Genomic DNA, 14,073 nt, shown 5'->3' with positions numbered 1-14,073 from the left:
TCTTTTCTCTTTTTGGTCTGAAGTAGTGCAGGTTATTAGGAGGATTTTATTTTTTTTTTTTTTAAATTAGAGGGCAGGTGAGTGTGGAAGAAAGCGAGTAATGCAGAAAAACAAAAATATGTGCAGGTGGTTTTTTTTTTTTTCATTTTTTTTTCTTACTCCCTAATCCTACAAAAGAAGACCCAGAATGAGGAGAAAAAATAAACGTTTAGTTATTAAAACTGGTACACATGTGCAAAAAGATCTCAACAAGTTTGCTTGCAAGTAAACAGTTTATGAGATATAAGACAAAAACTGAAATCTCGTACTTTAATATCAAGATAGCCGTGCGAGCTCCTTCCCTACCATGATGCTCCAAAAGTAGAGAAAAGCGAAAAAAATGGCCAGTTTTTCAAAAATTCACAAACTTTGAAATTTAATATCTCGGAAACTATTATAGCTACAATAAAAAAAAATAATGTTTTTTAAATATAATTTTACTCTTTAATTCATTAAATTACAATTTTCTTCGCAAGTAAATAGTTTTAAAGATATTTGAAGAAAACTGAAAAAACACACATAAAATCCTAGGTGGCGCTGCGAGCTCCCCCCTAACACCGGGGACTTTTGGTATGTTTATCAGGAGCCCTACGGGTGTGCCAATATGCAAAACAACATGTTTTTTTTTTTTTTTTTTTTTCGAACCGTTCATTGACTCGACTAAGCTGGCTAAAAAGAAGTTTAACTCATAATCTAACATTAAACATTAAGTTGAAGAAACATAGTAATGGAGGAAATTGCCACATCAATTACAGAAAAGTTTAACTAGCTTTTTAAGAAATAGTGAAATAAAATGACGCATTTTGCGAAATTGGGGAATTTAAAGTTAAAATGTAAGTGGCTAACAACCAGTTACAAACATTTTGGTCATCTTTAAACAATTTGTACGCAATAATGGAAATTTAGATTTATTTAACATTGCATGTGTGCTGTTTTGCTTAGCGTATTTTTTTTTAGTTTATGAGTTGAAAAGTTCCTACAGCTAAATTAGAATATTTCAACTAGTTTATCGTTTTATTTTGCGTAGTTTCTATATGTAACTCAGCGATGTGCGTCGTACTTCATAATACTTGGAAATAAACTGATCACTATTCAAACATTCAAATTTAGTGATTTCTAAGTCTGTAAAACATGTTTCCACAACTTATAAATGTACACTGTAAAAAGATTCAGAAACGTTCCTGGAAAATAATGGGCAGGTAATGTGCCCAATTTCTGCCAGTAAAATAATTTGCAAAAACCAGGAACCTTTTCTGCTAAAATTCAGTAACCTTCCTGATATTATCCTGGAAACCTCCTGAAAAATTCAGAAATCTTTCCGTTGAAAGCCAGTCGTGTCTCTGAAAAATAAGAGTATCCTTAGGAAGATATAATATAATTGCTTGGCGTCTTCCTGATTCATCAAGGAAGTTCTAAGAGCATTATTGCAAACATGGCCAAAGCTAAACCAGAGGTGCTGGCAAGTAACGAGAACTTGACTCGCCTGCAATTCTTGCAAAGCAACGTAGTCCATACTTTTTCGCTCCCTTTGGGAGCTTAATTGGCATGGACAGGCCGTAATCGAACTGAAGTCGATACACTTCATAAATACGCACAGTTAATCTTTAAACTGGGAGCTAAAAATATTTTTCACAACAGTGAAAAGTCTGCATTCGTGCAACTTGTAGCAATTCAGGAAACTTTTTGACAATGATACTTGATTTTTTCAGGAAGTGGATAAAAACCATTAAAATCCCGAAACGTAACACGGAAATACCCAGTAACGTTTCGGAAATTTTTTACAGTGTAAATAGTTACACAATTATTGAAAAAAGGTTGAGAAACATTCCAAAATGAGAGCCAGAGTAGTTCGCTTTTACGGTATTAAAAAATTACTAAATTGAAATAAGCATTAGAAAACCAATTCCAAGTTATAATATAATATTGACAAATTTCGCAGAAAGTGATAAAGCGAATAGCTAAATTTTGTCCTAATCTTCCAAAGATGGTGCATTCTTATATAAAGAAGTGAGGTTTCTTTCAGACACAAATAATCTGTGTGAACAAAACTAATACTTTTAGTTTTCATTTGTTTAATGTTGAAAACATGATTCCACGTCTTCTGGCTACTTGCTATTTTTCCTTGTAGAAAAATGCACTTATATCATGATGAAGAAAATGTGCTGACTACCAGAATTATGGTTTGAAAATATTATTGCTTTTGCAATGATATACTAGTTCAACAATGTTGTTCGTATTTAAATATTTTGACACAAAAATATTTTAAACGTCATAGTGTGGTCCTAACTGTTTTTTATTTTAATTATGTTAAAATGGCACGATAAAAACAAAATAGAGAACGACAGATACATTTCTAGACCCTTTTTGTTACATTAAAACTACGTGAATAATACTTCCAAATTTGAAAAGGTATAATTCTTTCTTTTTGTTGCATTTGATGCGTTGCAAAAATGTTTCTTTCTTTCTTTATTTATTTCTTTTTCTTTAATTTGGTACTCAGAAGCAAAACTATGTTTAAACATCTTGTGCAATGATAACATATTTTCATTGTTAACAATATGAAAGCCTCAATTTAAACCATACATTTCGCTTTGAAGGTAATTTTCTTGTCAGCTTAATGATAACATTTGTTTGTTTTCAGAAGAAAGAAATAACATTTAGCCATACTTCGTGGAATAGTGTTTGCGAATTAGAACGAACGAAGAATAAAAGCTGTCCAGATTCTTTAAAAATATATTTATGTCCATGTATGCAAAAGAGCTCCTTAATATCAAAATCAGTAAAAATTGAACTTTGAGAGAAATATAGGGCCAAATAATTGGAACAAAGCACACAAATTCAAAATGAAACGAGGCCAATTATATAGGATTACCGAACGCAAAATTTGCATTCCTAAATGTATTTTGGCAACAATATTATCATCATTATATCTAGATTTAGTCTTAAACTGCACTGCACGGATTGGAAGGCTTACATGCATGTTTCTTTTTAAAGTATTTGAAATACCAGTTTGTCTTTCTTTTAAGCGTTCTAAATAAAAATATTCAATGGACACTGAGATATCGATGTAAGACTCGAAAACAACATTGAAAGAAATGTTTGTTATCGTGGTAGATTTTTAAAAAGTTCTTCGTATCAGTTGAATGGCATTGGTAACTTTCAAAAGTATAAACTTGACATTTCTCTTCATGTCTAAAACTTTCTGCTCTATCGATTGAAATTCTTGTGTAGTTTAGGAAGATTGTAAGATTTTTTATTTCTTATATCTATTTAGAGATCGCAATTCGTATTTTTTTCTTTCAAGTTGAATGCATAATGTGAATAAAACTAGTGTATTTCGTTTGATAACGCTTGAGACTACTTGGTGCATTTTTACTTTCTTCTATATCTAATATATAGAAGAAAGTATTGGACTCGTGCAAATTTTCGAATTTCGAATTTTGACGGATTCGAACGTTTTGAGGTGTGCTGAGTCCATTTCGACTATTTTTGGAAAATGTCTGTCTCTCTCTCTCTCTCTGTGTGTGTGTGTGTGTGTGTCACGTCTGTGTGTGACCAGTTTTTTGTGGCCGCTCTACAGCAAAAACTACCGCATGAAATCGAACGAAATTTGGTACACACATGTGCCCCTATGTGAACTTGTGCCAATTGGTTTTTGGCGCGAATTCCTCCAAGGGGGTGGAGCAATGGGACGTTTTTTGAGTTACGCGTGCTTGCTATTCCTCAGGAAGTAACTGGCGGAATCAAACAAAATTTGGTCCATATGTTGCAATTAACAGGAACAGGTGCTGATTCAATTTTGGTGTCAATAACACAAACGGGGGTTGAGCTATAGAACGTTTTTTGTCGTCAATTGTAACTGCTGTATCTCAATAAATAATGAACGGAATGAAAGAAAAATTTATCGGCAAGTAGTCCTTAGTGGGTAGAAGAGCTGATTTTATTTTGGTGTCAACAGCTAAAAAGGGGGTAGCGCAATCGCCCGTTCTTTTTTTCCATTGTGAGAGCCCTATCTCAAGAAGTAATGCTACGTTCTGGTTGAAATTTGGAATATATGTGCATCCATATGTAAACAGGCTTTGGTTCAATTTTGACGCCAATCGCTCCAAGAGGTGTTGATTTTTTTTTCGAACAAAAATAGCTTTATTAATGCAACAATAAGAGAGATAAATCGTAATAGACTGTCGTCTGCGTTTATCTCGTGGTTTTAATTGCATGGAAATGATCGGAAATATTATCTCAATGATTTAAAATTTTTAACTGTTGTCATTTTATGTTTGTTAACAAATAAAATATTTGTTATTAACTCAAGCAAGGCTTTTAAAATAACTTGCAATTTTCGCTCTTTGCTTTGCTTTTGCAATAATTTAGACATTGGGATGGTCGTCAAGTTTTTGCATTTGTAATTTTGTTTTTGCTGGGAATATTGCTTCCTCGTCAAGCATGGGGAGGGATCAGAAAAAAAAAGAAAAATATAGAAGAAAGTTTCGTGATGGCCACAATATACTAGTTTTTAATGTTGCAAAAAAAAAAAAAAATGGAAAACGCATCACATTCGTTTTTGTTAATAACATTATTTTTCTCACTGTCCTTGTCGTAATGTTTTGAAAGTAGTACAGTTTCCAGTTTAAATTAAAATTATCTCACTTTGTTTAAATCAAGATCTTTCGAAAACATTTATTTAAGAAACATATATTTCCTCAATGTTTGCTACGGTTTAAACTGCCATAAACATATATTGCATAAGTTAGACATGATGCATACTTATTTGATGCATTTATTTTTGTGCAGTTTATTTTTTACTTGTTGAAAAAGTTTAAAAGACAAGTTCAAGACCTTTTTATAGTAAATACCTGTTACTAAAAATATTTCACAGTTTTAGTAGTGTATCCAATTAAATTTAACCTCATTATTATAAATATGTTAGTAATATTATATTTATAGTTAATTATAATAATATTAGAGATTAACTCTCGTCAAAATGAGCAGTCTGAGATCTCGTCGAGAACTTTTCCCTAGCCACATATTTCTCCCCAAAAATGCTAGTAAGTGAAATATTCTCAACTTAAAACGTTTTCATGTAGTCTAAATACCAAATGCTGCACGCATTAATATTATTTAATAAACTATCAAAATATATGATAGAAAAAAAAATGGTTTATTTCCCTTACAGTGCAAATTCTGGGGTATTATTTACTAATCATGTAATTGTCAAATTAAACTCTTAAAACGTTTGACAGGAGGATAGGGGGTGGGCACATGTTGAAAATTATTTCACAATAAGTTAAATAGGAGGCAAAACTTTCAACTCGTGCATCTGACCATAAAATACAAGGTAAGGTAAATCAGGAAAAGTTGCAGCAGCGAGATGAATGCCGAACCCCTTGTATTTCCTGTTATTATACAGATAAATCAGTCACGTGCGCAGTACAGGTGCATAAAAATATTTTTTTTAGCCATTGTGCGACGAAATTCGCTAACCTTATTCGATGACCCACATGTGACGTGGCCACACAGGCTTCCATGAAAATATCCCATCATTATCAAATGCTGCATCACTAGATGACACTTTAAAGTCAGAGTCATCTTCAAATTCAGAGTCATCTAAATTATTCTAAGTCCCAAACAGATAGGTGTACATGTTATTACTGTGTTTCGAGGCAAAATTACCTTGTCAAAGGAAATAGCTCATATCGAAACTAAACGGCAATTATTTTTTAATGATCATTTTAGATTGTTTTAAACTGTACTGATTTCAAACATATGGCCCCCAACAATGTGGGAACAGAGAAGCAAAATTGAATTACGCTTTATTTTGTTGTTCGTTTGTGTGAATTTGCAGTTCTTTCAAGATCGACTTTTTGAATACCTATTAAATGTAAAAGAAATTGATTTCGGTGCTTTTTAATAGAAAAATGTCACTTAATTTTCGTTTGTCAGAGTATCCACTCTTCGCCTACACTGTTACTCAAAGCAATCATTTGATTATGTATTTGTAGATAGATATTGTGCCAGAAGAATGGATATTGTGACAAAAAAATACGTCTTTTGCATTAAAAAAATGTTAGTTGTATCCCAGAAATCCGTGTATGGATTGGATGGGTAATTATTGTTCAACAGACGAGGTGAACTACGTAATACAAAATAATACATGTGTGATAAGGAAAAAAGTAAATCTTTTGTATTGAAAAAATAGTTAGTTGTAACACCAAAACACGTGTATGCAATCATTTGAATATTTATGTATTTTTTTTTTTTTTCCATTTAACGATGTAATATTATGTTTCTAACAACAAGCTTGAGCTCAAATGTGCAGTTTATTGAGTAGTTGGATACAAAAGAACGAAATACATTTAAAAAGGGTTCTAAATTATTGTATGTTTAGTGCACACTTTGAATTTATTCATTATTATTATGTTTTGCATTTTATCCGCATGAATTCAAACATGCAGTAAAATAATGTAAATGAAAGTAAACATTACGTTCTGAAGTTACATTTTTATTAACCCCTTGCATGAAGCTTCAAAAATCGTATGACATAACTTATTCAAAGTGTCACATATTGCTCACTTTCCTATTTGCACATGCCAGAACTTTCTGACACTTTTACGCTTTAAAAAAAATGTTCATCGTTTCTTGAGTTTTTTCGCAAAATAAAATCTATAAAAGTGAAAATAATCTGTTTCTTAGAATATTTCAAATATATTCCGTTGACCTTTGTTCTATTAATTTTAAGATTTTGAAAGCAAAAAAAAAAAAAATAATAATAATAATAATTTAGTTTGTTTAGTTAAGTTTTTACACAGTTATTATAATTGGTGAACATGGAGGGTGGCGTTGAAAGGAGACTGTGTTACTTTTAAATATGTGATTATTTCCGTTTTCTAAACTTATGATTCGTTTTTAGCCTACTTTCCCAGCAAAAGTCTGAGAAAGAAGAAATAAAATGAAAGAAGGCTTAACGCATCTTAAAAATATCATGGAAAAAAAGGGTCGAAAAAAAGGGTCAAAAAAAAGTTTAAAAAATATGTAAAAAAAGGGGGTGGACGGTATTGAGATGGGGGGGAAAATTTGTGTTGGTCTGTCTGTCGTTCATTCAGCCACCAAAATACTACGCATAGTTTTTATGACTGATAACTGAACTCAAAATAGCATTATTTATCATTTCGCTTTGTATTTAAGTCAAATGATGAAAACTTATCTTTCTTTGATAGTCTTTTGCTCTTCAAATTACATAAAAAATATTATACGAAATATTTAACATGTACTTATCAAACTATGCAATGTTTTCCAATCAAAATATCCTAATAAATATAATTCGAATTCAAAATAGTTCAATTCAAAATCATAAGTACGATATTTTACACACTTTACTGCACATTCATCTTTATTCATGACAAAATCAAGAATCTTTTTGAAGTAAATATTTCTAGATCCATGACATATAAATTCATAACTTTCTTTGAAACTGTTTTCAGGAAACTTCTCGAAAGAGTTTGCAGCTCTGGAAACAGCTCTTTTATTGATCAAGGAGGCATGTGATCCCGTGAATGCATTCAGAATTATTTGTTGAGAGAACAAATTGAACCGACTTCTGGCGGGAGTTGAAAACCAATATTGTTCAGTGAAAGAGCTGATGAACCCTTGCATTTAGATTAATTTCTGGTTAAATGATTCTCAAAGAAAATTATATCGAAAAGGAACCGTCAGTTCAAGTTTTCCAATATCTATTTAAGGTCGATCGATTTCTTTTAGCCGTTTCATATCAAAAGGAGGATGAGCCTATTATTTTTATGTTTTCCAGGAGAAGGTTCCCAAGGAATTAGTTTTCATTGCACTTTCCGAATAGCTCTATATTTCATTATGGCTATCATTATTCGGTAATATCCCTTGGAACTGTTATTAAGCAAAGGATTACTAAAACAAGACTGATATTTAAAACAAAAACAAGATATTTAGAAGCACATATGTCATACTTAGAAACAAAATAAATAAAAATAAACAAATACATGAAAGTTAATAAATAAAAATAAAAAACTAACTAAAAAATAAAATTAAAAAAACTTCGTATTTCTATTTAATTGGATGATGAAGTACATTTTGCATGAACCCTTTAATAAGGTTTGTACACGAAAATTTTTTTAAGGGGTCCGGGGCACAAAAATTGTCAAACTTTGCATTCAAAAAAAAAAAAAAAAAATCATCTAAAACCTTTTCCGTTTTTTTTCCTGCTTAAAAGTACTTTTGAATCTTGTTTCTATGTTAATTACAGCAAAAGGTATATGTATTTTTTTGCATGATTTTACGTAATATTATATTTAGCTGTAAAATTTTAAACGCGTTTTTGTCCATGATGTAATTTACCCCGATTTTTGGCATTCAAGCTCCTATAAGTAAAAAACTGATAAAGATATAGCCCCATCTTTTAAAAAAAGATTAACTTTAAATATTTTTTTTAAATTTATGTTATGATTTTGCTTATCAAATAGGTGGTGAATTTGCACAAAAAATTTCAAAACTCTAAACTGTTTATTTTTTTATTGGCAAAATGCGTCTCGGACACTCTTAAACTTACGTTTTACCTTATTTCTATTGCTTTACAAGATGTGCATAAATAAACAGACTTCCCCAACTTATAGTAATGCCGTATTATATAAAACCCATGTATCGCACTCCGGCAACGAAAGTGACACAACTTAAACTTTGGAAAAACACACTAACTACTGATTTAAATTTTTAATGTAATACACTTTCTTGACACGAAATTCGTACAAAGTTAGCTATGTGCACGATATTGTAAATCCGATATTATCAATAGTGGGGGACACGCAATCAAAAATTATTAATTTAGAAGAAACATTTTCGAACTTAACTTATTAATTTAGACATGAAAAACTAACCAGTAAACATCACTCCATATTTTTTTTTACGCTTATTGTAATGTTTTAGACTAAACTATCGTGCATATTATTGGTTTTCTCCAATGCTCTTTTTTAACTTGTTTTACTGTCGTTGCTGGAGTGCGATATTACGGTGTTACGTTTTATTAAACTACACCTGCGTTAAAAACCAATTGTTTGTAGTTCAGTAAATAATACAGTATTACTTTTTATGCGTTTTAAAATTGAAAGTAATTAGTAAATTTAAATGTGAATCACTGTGCTGATTACTTTACAAAATACTATTAAGAACTGATTTACAATGAAATGTAATTATGAAATCTAGTTACTTCGAAGAAGAAATTGAGGCAGAAAAAGCACTTGCTTGGCACGAAAACAAATCACACATATTTGCAGTTAATTACTTTTTTTTTGTCTTTTTTTCCGACGAAAAAAAATGATAGGAAAATGCTTTTATTAAATTGTCCTGAATCTATAACTAATAGTTACATTCTTGAATATCACTTATGCAGGGTAATTTAGACTTCGCACACTACCCGCCGGATTAAATGCCTCCCTTTAGAACCACACAGTGCGCTGGTGAGCTTTTTTTTTTCTTTACTGATGGTTGTGCGCGAAGAAGTAGGGGAGACCGGGACAGGTTTTCCCACTTTTTTTGTTTTATTTTGTTTTAATTTTCTATTTAAACATTTTGTTAAGTTTTGATTACGCCTTGAATTCTTGTACTTTAGGCTAAGTATTAACATTACTAAAACATAAAAAATTTAGAAAACTTTAAAGAAATAAATATATATTTGTTACCAAGTCACGTTGGAAAACCAACCCCGTAGCCGGGGCACTATTTCTACCATATAAAATTGGGTCGGGGCAAGTTTACTAATTAGTTTAAATGGTCTATAATAAAGGTAAACTAAACATGGAGTGTAACGTAAAATTTATTTTCTAATTCATTGGTAAGTACAATGGGTACATTCTTAGTAATTTATTACATTAAAATGTATTATAACAATAATCAAAGTTAATCAGAGTCATCTTCCATATCACTGTGACAGTTAATACAAACAAAAAACAAAGAGTCTTCTTTTTTGACGCAGGCTACGTGAGCCCATTTCTTGCAACGAATACACTGGATCCACTTTATTTTGGCTTTGAGTTAAAAAAGGTGTCAAAGCAATATAGGCAAACACAGTCTTCATCTTCTTCCTCACTTGATTCATTGGCATATTTAGTTTTATTTTTCTTAACATGGCGAAATGTCTTCTTCTCTCTTTTTTCGTCAATAAATAGCTGAGGCTTCACAGTTTGCTTTCCTTTTTTCATTTTTCAAAATGATCGTGTTGAACGTTTTCTCTTTTTTTACTTCTTACTCTGTTATGAATATCCCTTAGAATGGCGGATTTTCATTTCTTTCTCCTTTTGCCTGTGCGTTTCCTCGGGGCAGCCTTTTCAAGTGGTCTGATTTCTTCGAGGGATGACAAATACTGCAACCAGCTACCGGCGAGCGAGATGGTTGTGGGTAAGACTCACCTTGGATGTCCTTAGATGTAGAAGGAACACCTTCTGGTAGCCCTAATTGTGGTTGACATGGTTCATTGAGAGAAATTGAAAAGGAAGTGGCTGGACGATTGTCAGAAGTGTTAGTTGTTGGGCATACATTGTTTACTTCGTCTGGAGTCGACGTGTCTTTGAACAGATGGGGACAAGCCTTCATTTGAGACCATTTCAACTGCAGGAACTCGTGCTGAAGATACATCAACTTGTGGCATTTGGGTTGTAGGAACTTCCGCTTGAGGTACTTCGGCCTGTGGCATTCCGACTTGAGGGCCATCAACTTGAGGCACTTCGGCTTGAGGCATTTTGGTTTGTGGAAGTTCGGCTTGAAGCATTTCGACTTGAGGTACTTCAGTCGGAGCCAACTGAACATTTATGAACTTGTGGCGGTAGTTATTTAATGTTCTCGTATTTATATTAAAGTCTATAGAAGCTTTCCTAACACTACATCCATTTCTTATTGCTGCAAACGCTGCATTTATTTGCGCTTGTGTGTAGTTAGTTCCCTCGGTTTGACATGTTACGGTAATTGCGCACCATTTTCAGTCCATCTGATACATCACATTGGAGAATGAAATTCAGTTTCAGATATGACTTGATACTATTAAAAAAAATCAGATCATTTAAGTAGTTATCCAAAATTTATTTTTAAATATTTAAAATTGTGGTTTTATGCAGTAATTATAAACTGTATTGGCTAAAAATACAAAGCTAAACGGTAAAAAAAGAAAAAAAAACATAAAAAACATTCATGGAGAACCCGGGGCACATTTTACAATTAGAAAATGTGCCCCGTATTGAATTGGAATACGTGCTCCAACGCCATATTTGATTTTTTTTTTGAAATATTTAACTATGAAAATGAAAACTATTTGCCAAAGCAATCACGACATCAGAACCGTAATGAAATATAGTTCAAAGTTAGGTCCTGACAATGAAACAAAAACAGTATCATACATGTCTTTTTTTAATGAAAAGTAAATGCTTGTAAAGTTACTCACCAGAAGAAAAACCGCAAAAGTTGACGTCTCATCAAGACAAAGCCAGCTGATCCATTGAGGATCACGTGGAAGGCGTGCGCATTGCTGCAGTTTCACACTGTCCGGTAAGCGTCGCTACCTAGCAAGAAACACTTAAACTATGGCGTATTAGAATACGTACCCCTATAAAATATCTGCCCCGGTCTCCCCTACGCGAACAGTGTACAGTATTTTTATGTCGGTTTCACTGATAGCTACGATTTTAAAGAAATTATTGCACATTTTATCATGTAATCAAAGTTTGTAAATTTAAAACTTTAATATCGTCATGCAGTTTTCCAACATTCTGTTTTTGTTCTGACTTTACTATTCAGCACAAAGGTATTTATTTATCTTATCATCAATGTGATATTCCTACTTAATATGTTAATGTTTTTTTTTGTTAAAATAAGTCCAGAATTTGAGTTTTGTTACATTATTTTGGAAGAAAACTGTATTAATAGCGATTGTTAGGGAATGAGATTACGTACTCTTTAATTCTCCTAAATACAGAAATGTGAATAAAAATATTCCAAGCTACATAAAAAATGCTATGTAAACTTCGATAATAAAGCCATTTAATTTATCAAACAATGATAAAATTGTGCTTCGAGTGTACATAAGATTACAGCTTTTTCAAGTCATATGTCTCGTGGACAAAGTATACAGACTGCTTTGCTGCCTGAAACGCTTACGATGCACAATCAAATAGTAATTGCTTTGGAAAAATTGAAAAACAAAAACTTCTCAAAAGTCATAAATAATACTTACATAAAGCACTTTAATGTTAAAGCTTTTTTTTTTATTCAAAGTTAATAATAGTTAGGATTATTTTTTATATTTTTTTTGGTGTGTTACTCATATTGTCGCCTCCGAGCAACAGTAAGATAGTTAATCCCAGAAATAACACTAAGATATCCTACTGTTGCTATGAGGCGACGATACAATGATCTGGCATTTTCACTGATTATAACATGTTTTGAGAAAATATTTTAATTGGCAAGCATTTAACTTGATGGAGTGGTGCAAATATCCTGACGCTTGGAGCAATACACCCCAAAATTGTATTTTTTTTTTTTTTGAAAATAAAAAAAAAATATTTCGTATTTATTAATACTGATCTATTTTACACAGCATCGCGACCTACATTAACAAATGAGTACCTATGAACTTTTATTTTTCACTATCATAGAATTTTTTAAATATTTCTTCGTAGGTGAAGCGTAGTACCCTGACTTTCTCTTCCAATATTTACTTTTAGCAATATACGCTTGATTTATTTTCTGAAATGTTTCCAATAGTTTAGCTCACCATTAAATCTTAGAAGATTGCTTTATGTGATAAGGACATGGAAACACGGACAATTTCAACTGTATCTAGCCTGAAATTTGACATAGTCCTGAACTCGTGCAAGGAGATGTCAGATATGTTGGGAGGTTAGCATTGTTATGAGACTAGGGATTGCAAAACCTGACCAAAAACTCAATTCCGGTGTTTGGTATTTTTGAAACGTGATACCGAAATACTCTTTCTGAATTCACGCAGGTCGGTGGTAGCGTCAAGAATGCGCGATGCACACCTCCTCTAATTGTTTAGAAGTTCTTCATCTTCAAATAATTTGGTGTCTTGCGTGTCATTCTTGGATAAATCCTTTTGTGTGTGCGTGTGTTTCTTTCGTATTGTGTGTATTATTATTAACATTTTTTAAAATTTATAGCTAGTTGAAACTTTTTTCCAAGAGGCGATACTTTTCCAATATTCACATCATTTTCTCTTGAGCAAGAGATGTTTGTGACAGGACAATAAACAAATGCTGGTGACAACAAATTACCGTTTGTTATGCTAACAAGAAAAGTTTTTGTCAAAATTTAGTATAGTTAAGACATTTTTTTTTTAAAATATATAAAGTATTACTGCAATTAGTAGTTGTAATAAATTGTTCACAGAACAAATGCATTCAAAATTGCACTCAAAATTAACTTTCACAAAAGGGTAATGGAAAAAATAAAACCATAATACACAAAAACGCACGAAAACGCGATCCATCTCATCATCTAATAATGACGGTATCATTTTGCAATCTTTCCGCTACTTTTGTTTAATAAAAAATCTATTAGTTCGTGCATTCAAAAATTGTACATCAACAAATAAGTTTTGGATCTGGATCATGGAAAAATAAATGTACATTTAAAATATAAGTAGACATTTAATATTTTCAATTGAAGAATTTTCTGTTTAACTTATGTATTATTTTCAACTAATACCGAAAATAACGGTATTACAAAACTGCAAAATTGCGCGAAATACCGGTATTTGGTACACCGGTATTACAATCACTATTTGAGGCTATACATATAATCATAGAAAATGATCTTCGATATTTCAACATTAAGGAAATGTTATTATCGTGCGTTGTTTCTCTAATGATGAAGCATTTTTTCATATTATTCATTATTTTTTTTCGTTAGTTTTAACATGTTTGTCTCCTTCTCCATGACTGAAATGTAAAAATAGTTTGTGAAGCACATTTTTCCAGCAAAGCGTGGCGTGATTCATTTTTACCG

Source organism: Uloborus diversus, chromosome 5, assembly GCF_026930045.1.
Source record: "Uloborus diversus isolate 005 chromosome 5, Udiv.v.3.1, whole genome shotgun sequence".
Classification (NCBI taxonomy): Eukaryota; Metazoa; Arthropoda; class Arachnida; order Araneae; family Uloboridae; genus Uloborus; species Uloborus diversus.
The sequence above is the reverse complement of the archived record's forward strand: the minus strand, read 5'-3'. Positions refer to the sequence as shown.